At 40.9% G+C, this 9,803-nt stretch overlaps 1 pseudogene; it reads right to left on the reverse strand.

Moving 5' to 3' along the window:
* Window positions 1-3,898: 3,898 nt before the first annotated feature.
* LOC125360151 lies at window positions 3,899-7,257 on the reverse strand (annotated as a pseudogene).
* Between the last annotated feature and the right edge of the window lie 2,546 nt (window positions 7,258-9,803).

Below are 9,803 nucleotides of genomic sequence, written 5' to 3' on the forward strand. Positions count from 1 at the left end.
ATCTCAGCCTCCTGAGTAGCTAGGATTACAGACATCAGCCACCAGCACCTGGCATGCAACTTCCCCCTCTTTCCTCCTTCCCCGCTTCCTCCCCCTCCCCCGGGTCCTTGGGGCTTGGCCTGGGATTACCATTTCATAAATCAAGTAATGAGTACATTTCTCTTTCTTTTTCTTTCTTTCTCTCTCTCTTCTTTCTTTCTCTGACTCCATCTCTGCCCACAAGTTATATAGTTCATTTCCACTTCTTTGTCTTTTTAATTTTTTGGCCAGTCCTGGGCCTTGGACTCAGGGCCTGAGCACTGTCCCTGGCTTCCTTTTTGCTCAAGGCTAGCACTCTGCCACTTGAGCCACAGCGCCACTTCTGGCCGTTTTCTGTATATGTGGTGCTGGGGAATCGAACCCAGGGCCTCATGTATACGAGGCGAGCTCTCTCGCCACTAGGCCATATCCCCAGCCCCACTTCTTTGTCTTTTGATAAATATTGCCAATATGCACACAGTAGCCTTAGAGATGCATGCCCGTAATTACAGTCCCCGAGAGGGACAAGTAGGAGGATTGAGGGTTAGAGTCCAGCCAGGGAAAATTATGGAGACACTAACTCAAAATCAAAATAAAAGCAGGAAAGGCTGGAGTAGCTCAAGTGGTAGAACACTTGCCTAGCGTGTGCATAAGGTGCTGGGTTCAATCCCCAATACAACTACTACCACCAATACCACCACCACAATGTATATATTCATGAACAGTCATACTCTTCTCTGGCACTGGATAATGGATATGGTTTCCCTTCAATTTTTAATGGAAATAAGAACTTGTTTTTGTTGTTGTTGGTTGTGGGCCTTGAACCCAGGGCCTGGGCACTGTCCCTAAGCACTTTTGTTCAAGGTTATCACTCTACCACTTGAGCCACAGTGCCACTTCCTGTTTTTGAGTTGTTAATTGGAGTTAAGAGTCACAGGGAGTCTTCTGCCTGGGCTGGCTTTGAACTGCTATCATCACATCTCAGCCTTCTAAGTATGAAGGATTATAGGCATGAGCCACTGACACCTGATTGAAATCAAATGACATAACGATACAGTGCTACAAAAGCAACCCTTTTGTCTTGGGTTAATATATTTGTAGATTTTATTATAATAAAATGAATTATGGTGTGGATTTGGCTCAAGAGTTATTGTGTCCCTACTTCACTCACCATTAATTCCTTCTTATTTACAATCTGACGTCTGCTCCCAAACCTCTTTGTAAATCACAGTCTCACCATTTGCTTTGCTCACTCACTGTCCTTGCGTCCTCAAACATTGCTTCTTCCTAATTCTTTTCCTTCTATTCTCCTTTGCTGGGCCTTCTTCATCTCTCTGACTATAAAATGTGCTCAAGATCCTCTAAAAACACTGTTCTTCATGTTTCTTTGTATTCTTCTCTATGAGTTCCTTCATTGACTTTTTCTTTCTTTTTGCCAGTCCTGGGGCTTGAACTCAGGGCCTGAGAACTGTCCCTGAGTTTCTTTTGTACAAGGCTAGCACTCTGCCACTTGAGCCACAGCATCACTTCTGGCCTTTTCTGTTTATGTAGTACTGAGGAATCGAACCCAGGGCTTCAGGCATGTTAGGCAAGCTCTCTACCATTAAGCCACATTCCCAGCCCCCACTGACTTTTTATTGATTGTATTCCTGTGACTATTTTGGTTGTCTACATTCTATTTTCCCTTCTCTTCTAGGAAAAATCCCTCATTGTTTTTACCTTTCTTTTTTATCTTTTCTTTTTTGGTATTGGGATTGAACCCAGGATGTTGCGCTTGCTTGGCAAGGGTATTGCCACTGAGCTACATCCAAGCCCTGTTTGGGTTTACTTTTAAACTGTATTTTTTTTTGCCCTCATTTTTAATGTGTTCTTAGAGGTAGTAAAAACTGGAATACTGAAGTTTCATTTTTAATTTCAATATGGAAATTGAACTCTTTAACCTCCACTTGCTAGGCAAATGCTCTAACATTTGAGCCATATCTCAGTCCTATTATGATACTGAAGGATAGAGCAGCCAATTTTCCCTGTCTCCAAACTCAGATGTGCCAAATTGGCAAAGCTTTTGATTTTTCACTCTACTTTTGGAAAAAAATGGATAGCAACACAGAGACATTTGGAAGGTTCATTTACTATGGTGGCAGCAGTGGGAGAGCTGGATTTCTTGTGAATCTGTCCTGACTGCAGTCTCCCTCTTCTCATAGTACCCTTTGTTCCCTTTATTCTTTTCTACCATATGGTTTTTATTTAATTAACTGATTTGCTTATGATATGGCTCCTGTACTCAAATTGAAGTTACACAGATGTGGAGATACCATCTATTTTCTGTTGCATCTCTAGTGCTCTTACATGTCTAGCATAGAGTAGGCACTTAGTAACTGTGTTAAATGAATCTATGGCTTGTTTTTATTGCCTGGCCTATGGACTTCTTTGGGTGTTTAAGAAGCCTGTATCTCCAGCCCACCACTCTGAGTTCTGATGACCTTCCAAGAATTATCCAGAGTCACTTTCTGTTTCATGCAGAAAACACAAGCTTTGTCTAGAGACTTTCCACAACTACATCCATTCCCTTTGCAGTCAAATGTTTAGAAATGTCAGCAAGTGATACTACCTAAAGAAATCATGTAACAATTACTTGGTCATCACTCCTTGTCTTTCATTCACTCCTTGGATTTGGGAAACAGCCAATCCAATAGTAGAATCGTTAAAGAGTTTTCTATTTTACTGTGTGACTGGGGGAAATTACGTACTGTCTCCGAACCTTGTTTAGTGTTTTTATGTGCAAAGTGGGCATCCTAGCAATAATTTTGCTTGGCTATTGTGAGCTGGAGGGAGTCTATTGCTATTATTACCAATGTGTGTTGATGGCACCTTAAAATAATTCCCTTCTTAGGCCTTCTGCCCTAGATCAGGCCCTATGTCTCCTCTGACTTAGATATTTACAGAAACTTTGTGTGTGTGTGTGTGTGCGCGTGCACGTGTGTGCACACACATGTGCACACACACGTGCACACGCACCATTCCTGGGGCTTGAACTCAGGACCTGGTTGCTGTCCATGAGCTTTTGTGCACAAGGCTAGCACTCTGCCACTCAAGCCACAGCTCCATCTCTGGATTTTTTTATTGCTTAAATGGAGTTAAGAGTATCACAGATGCTCCTGCTCTGGCTGGCTTCAAACCTTGATCCTCAGATCTTGAGTATCTATGATTACAGGTGAGAACCACTTTGTACCTGACACTTACAGAAACTTTTTTTTTTTGGCCAGTCCTGGGCCTTGGACTCAGGGCCTGAGCACTGTCCCTGGCTTCTTCCCGCTCAAGGCTAGCACTCCGCCACTTGAGCCACAGCGGCGCCGCTTCTGGCCGTTTTCTGTATATGTGGTGCTGGGGAATCGAACCTAGGGCCTCGTGTATCCGAGGCAGGCACTCTTGCCACTAGGCTATATCCCCAGCCCTTACAGAAACTTTTTGACTGTCTTCCTCTTCATAATTCACCACCACATAATTAACCACTGCAATGTTAACGTTCTAAAGCAGATCTCTTCTTCTGTGATGATGACCTATATCTACAGGATGACATCAAACTCTGAAATATGTTATTTCAAGATCTAGAGTACCTTACCTTCCAAATGATTTTTTCCAGAATCCTCTCATTTAGCATTAATTTAATAAACTTTATTAAATGTGCATTGAATACTAGGTGCTAATAGAATTTATATTTTGTGTGACCAGCAGGCTTCCACTGCCTGCACTACTCTACTGGTAGAACTTACTTTTTTTTTTTTTGCATGTATCTTGATTTATTAATTCAAAGCACAGTGATTCAAAATACTTCATTTACAAGAACAATTTATGCAGATTATTTGCCTTTTTCAGAAATATATTAAACAAGCTTCTTAGCTATGAAGACGTTTTTAAGGTGTTTCATTTGAAAAATTCCAACCAAGATCAAGACTGATATTTGTATAAAAGCCCACCATAAAACATTGTTATTTGTATCCTCACTGGTCATTTGAAAACTTTCCTTATGGGCCTATACAGAAGAGAAAAGATGGGTTTAGTTTCTCAAGGCACTTAGTACATTTGCTGTATGTGTTCAAGGTATTTAATGTTATCCAATTAGTATCTTATGCCAAAGAATAGTATTATCTAACTCAGACATTTTTGTTTAACCAAGAATAAAACAGTAAAAACCCACTTGTAAAACTGTAGTCTGATTTAAAATGTCAAGGACTTAGTCTACTTATACATTTTATTTACTACTGTCTATCAGGCAAAGTGAACTTTCCCTACGTGATGGACTTGCATCATTTGAGTCCTCACTTTTTTTAGGTGCTGTGCAAAGCACCTACTGGCTTTACTTAATTATCTTCTGTCTTTATTTCTTTTTTTGTAATTTATTTATTAATTAAACAAAAGTATTTGACAAGGTGTTGTGCAAAAAGGATACAGTTACATAGTGGGGCAGTGTGTACATTTCTTGTGATATCTTATACCCTGTTTTTCTTTCCCTTCCCTAGGTCAGGTAGACATATATACATGCTGTCTTTATTTCTCAGATAAACTGAGGCTTAGTGTGTGATAGAGCAGACTTGAGCCCATGTCTGACCAGCAACCACTGAGCACAGTGACTCAGAAAACACTTGATGTCACAAGAACAAAAATGTGATCTAGAATATGAGCATACTTGAATCTGTACAAATAAGTGGAATATGAGTGACAATACTTAATCATTCTATAAGCCCTCACCCTCTACTGCTGTGTATTTGCTAAGTACGTATGGAAGAAAATAGAGGCAAATGAGCCACAGCCCCCTTTCCTAGAGTGATTCATGGCCCAGCAGACAGAAAGAAGATTGCTCTCTCCCCATTCCCTGAATAGCCGCATAGTTCTAGGTTTGAGACTAGGAACCAGCAGTTGATTCTTTCCTCACTTCAGGGGCTTTGGCAGGAAGAAATAAAATAAGCTGAACAGGCAGACTGACCCTTTGATAGTTTTGTTCTTTGAGTATTTGCTCAATTTGTTCAATTAGATGTTCAAGCTTGAAGGTAACTTTATTAACTTTGTCCTTTGCCTGAGCAATTGCTGCATCAAGGTCATGTTCTCCAACTCGAATATTTAAGTGGATACGCAGCTTACTCCCTTCAAAGGACACAAGCTGTGTAGAATTAGATTCCAAGCAAATCATGTGTTCACCAGGTGAATGGGACGTGAAATAGAATGTTCCTTGTGCACCATATAACTTTGATAATAATACCTCATCATTGTAAGTTGTAATAGTAACAAACATCCCCAAACCAGGAGCAGAATCAAGGAAATCCTGTCTTCCTCTGTCCCATTGCTGTACCTTGAATGTTCCTGTTATTCATGTGTCACTTGGAATGTCTTCTATTATACATTTCTCCTCTCGTTCTCCTACATGGAAGTAAAAGGCAGGTTTAAGTAATGGACTCAGGATGCCAGGCGCATCGGGGATCTGTCAGGCAGAAAATCCCTAGAACTTACTTTTAAATGGTAGAACCTGTCAATGAAAACAACAAGATGTGAATATCTTAGTCCAGTTTGTTCTGAGTGTGAATATCTTAATCCAGTTTGTTCTGCTATAAAAGAATACCCTATACTGAATAATGTAGAATAAACAGAAATTTATTTCTGTTGTCTTGGCCTAGTGGCTTATGCCTGGAATTCTGGTACTTGGGAGGCAGAGGTAGGAGGATCACTCCAAGGCCTGCTGAGTGCTCTTGTGGATACAGAGCAGACCTTGACTTCTGAGGAAGGACTTCGACAGAGGTCCACAGTGCATTCACCTGGCAGGACTGTTGTGGAGGTGGCTTTACTCTAGGGGCAAAGCAGTCACCAGCATAATCAGTGTCTTGGACATCCTTTAGATAGTAAAGTGAGAAGCAAAGAAAGCAATATAATCATGCTAACGGAAAGATGTTACAAAGGACAGCTGTGTAAAATGGTTTGCCATATTAATTTCTTTGGCTTCATGGATAGTGGCTACCAGAATAGCAAGATGTGAGATTCTGGTTCAAGGACCCATTTCTGACTGCTGAATCCCAGAATCCTTTCACTCAGGGATTAGCTTAGTGATATCCTTGGGTAACATGACATGGAAATACTTGAACACCTTACCACAAGGTATTTGTCCAAGTAGTAAATTTGTTTGTTCAACATGACATGTGCTGGTGGCTCATGCCTATAATTCTAGCCACTCAGGAGGCTGAGATCTGAGGATTGTGGTTCAAAGCCAGCCTCGGGAGGAAAGTCTGTGAGACTGTTATCTCCAATTAACCACCAGAAAACCAGAAGTGCCTCTATGACTCAGAGTGGTAGAGCACTAGCCTTGAGCAAAATGAGCTCAGGCACAGCCCATGGGCTCTGAGTTTAAAGCTCATGACCAACAAAACAAAGAGACAATATATCCATAGCAGTGACTGAAATGTTAACCTGAGGCTTTAAGAGGCATGGAAAATTGTTGTCATGTCTTATGCTTCTGTTACCCACTATAAAAGGAGCATGTTTTAGGAACCATTGCTCTTTTGGCCCAAGTGCCAGAATAAGACACAAGGCTGATGGATCTAAAACCTGATCTGCAGCCTGGAGTCAAGTATGGCTGAGTATGGCTGAGATCTGCCAAGTCTAGCACACTCACTGCCTGGCAAGGTATAAATGCTTACTATAACTAATTCACTGAGCTGGGGATGTGGCTCAAGGATGAGTGAGCTTGTCTAGCAAGCACAAGGCTTTGGGCTCAACCCCAGTTCTGCAAAACAAAACAAAACAAAACAAACTCCTCAGTGACTTTGGGTTTGTTCATTATTTTAGCTATACTAGAATAATACAGAGATAGAACCAACAGACACTGCTTATGGACTAGATGTGTTGGGTAAGGAAAAAAAGAGGATCAAGCTAAGTGTGGGGGTACAGATTTATAATCCCAGAACCTGGAGGGAGAAGCAGAAGGATCAAGAGTTCCAAGCTAGTCTAGGCTATACATGCCACACACATGTGCAAGGAATAAAGTTTTCTGTTTTGCTTTATAGAGTGGGAAAAAGTGTCAGTTACCAAGACAGAAAAGATTGTGAGAGAAGGAATTTAAGTAGACAATTCAAGTTCTGTTTTGGACATCATGGAAGTCTGAGTAGGCTAACAGATAACCTCATAATAGCAACAGCTGAACAAAATCAATTTTTCTTTCTTGTAAAACAGTTTAATGTAGGTCTTCAGTGGATACATCGTTTACTCATGAATCCAAAGTACTTTGTGCTCCTCTTTATTTTTCACATTAATGTATATTAATTATAATGAAGCCTTCACTGCACTATTTCCATACATGCATATAATGCACACAATCCTTTATTACTCTTATTCCCCTCCCCTTCTAAATGTTTTTAAATTTTTTTTTTTGCCAGTCCTAGGCCGTGAACTCAGGGCCTGAGCACTGTCTCTGGCTTCTTTTTTGCTCAAGGCTACCACTCTGCCACTTGAGCCACAGTGCCACTTCTGGCCATTTTCTGTATATGTGGTGCTGGGGAATTGAACCCAGGGCCTCAGGTATACAAGGCAAGCATTCTTGCCACTAGGCCATATTCCCAGCCCGTTTTTAACGTTTTTAATTTTTTTTGCAGGTCTTGGGACTTGAAGTCAGGGCCTGGGAGCTGTCCCTGAGCCTCTTTGTCCTCAAGGCTAGCATTCTACCACTTGACCACTTCTACCACTAGCATTCTAGCTAGCTAGCATTCTACTACTTGAGTCACTTCTGACTTTTTTTTTTGAGTAGTTTATTGGAGATAGTCTCACAGACTTTCCTGCCCAGGCTGACTTTGAATAACGATCCTCAGATCTCAGCCTCCTGAGTAGCTAGGATTACAGGCATGAACCACTGACATGGGGCTTCTAAATGCTTTTTGACAGGTTTCATTATTCTATAGAGAACTTAGTCATATTCACCCCCTTCACTCTCTCCTTTCACCCTTCCCTGCTCCCAACAGCTCTCATCCCCCAACATGTTCATCTCTACACTAGGTTTATACTCCCATGTTACTCATTTTATTGTTTGTATCTTCCTACATTTCACATATGAGAGTGTAACTTGTACTTCTATCCTACTGTAAAACTATAGCTAGCTGCATGGGAAACTAGGAAATGCTTAGCTGAGTTTCCAAACTGGAAAGGATTTTATGAATGACTAGCTAGTCTGTGGTGATGTGGCTCTCTCTCTTTTTGATGCCAGTCCTTGGGCTCAAACTCAGGGCATGGGCAATGTCCCTGAGCATTTGTGCTTAAGGCTAGCACTTTACTCTGTTACGTGATGGCTCCATTTCTGTTTTTTTGGTAGTTAATTGGAGATAAGAGTCTTAGATATTTACCTGCTTTGAGGCATGATCCTCAGATCTCAGCATTCTGAATAGCTAGGATTACAGAGATAAGCCATCTGTGTCCAGCTGTGCTTCTCATTTTAAGACATCTTTTTAATTCTCAGGAGAATAGAGGCATGGGTGAGATATAGGGGTCTGGCTATTAGGTTTGGGTTTGAGACAGGTATTTGAAAATAAAGAACATAGCAATGGAATTAGAAATCACATGTGATGAGAACAAAATGAGTTCAGGGCAAAGGTGCATACAACTGGGCCTTTCAACATATGAAGTTGGTAGAGGAGGAACTTGCAAATGAAAAGGAGGACTTGTCAATGAAAATTGGAAGACAACCAGGTAAGTGTGATGTTATAAAGGCTAGGGATGACTGAACAACAGGTCTCAGGATACCATAAAGACATCTGCATATCCATGTTTATCGCTGCACAATTCACAATAGCCAAAATATGGAAACAACCCAGATTCCCCACTACAGATGAATGGATCCAAATAATGTGGTACCTGTACACAATAGAATACTACATAGCAATTAGAAATGATAAAATATTGGTATTCACAGGGAAATGGTCAGAGCTTGAACAAATAATGTTGAGCAAGACAAGCCTAGAACACAGAGAACAAAGGCTCATGGTCTCCTTGATATATAATTGTTGGAGGGGGGGAACAGTAGAGACCAGGTCTGCAAAATAACAAACTTCTTTTCAAATGGTATTTCCACATGTTTGGGTCAGCGACTTTACATTATGTATCTAAAACCAAACAACTATTAAACAAACATAAAAAGGTCTAGGATAGACCTATCAGAGGATCACAATAGCTCAACAGCTATGTACACATGATTATATAAGATGGGGATAAGCGAAAAGAACTCCAAGAGAAGGACACAGGAGGATTCTATTGTTGTCGTTATATTTAATGTTCTAAGTGAATTTTCCTTGGCATACCCTACGTGGTTATTCTTTTTTTTTTTTGGCCAGTCCTGGGCCTTGAACTCAGGGCCTGAGCACTGTCCCTGGCTTCTTTTTGCTCAAGGCTAGCACTCTGCCACTTGAGCCACAGCGCCACTTCTGGCCGTTTTCTATATATGTGGTGCTGAGGAATTGAACCTAGCATTTCATGTATACGAGGCAAACACTCTTGCCACTAGGCCATATTCCCAGCCCCCTACGTGGTTACCCTATATGATTTTGGTATACTAGATATTGTATATATGCTTACCTGAACTGGTGAAGGGAAAGAAAAATTAGGGTGTAACAAATATGACAAGAAATGTACTCACTACCTTATTATGTAACTGTACCACCTTTGCATATCACCTTGTCAATAAAATGTAATTAAAAACAAAGGGCTAGGGATGAGGGAGAGTCAATTTGTGGATATTGATGGAGGGTTAAGAATGATTTGGA

Source organism: Perognathus longimembris, chromosome 11 (genome assembly GCF_023159225.1).
Source record: "Perognathus longimembris pacificus isolate PPM17 chromosome 11, ASM2315922v1, whole genome shotgun sequence".
Classification (NCBI taxonomy): Eukaryota; Metazoa; Chordata; class Mammalia; order Rodentia; family Heteromyidae; genus Perognathus; species Perognathus longimembris.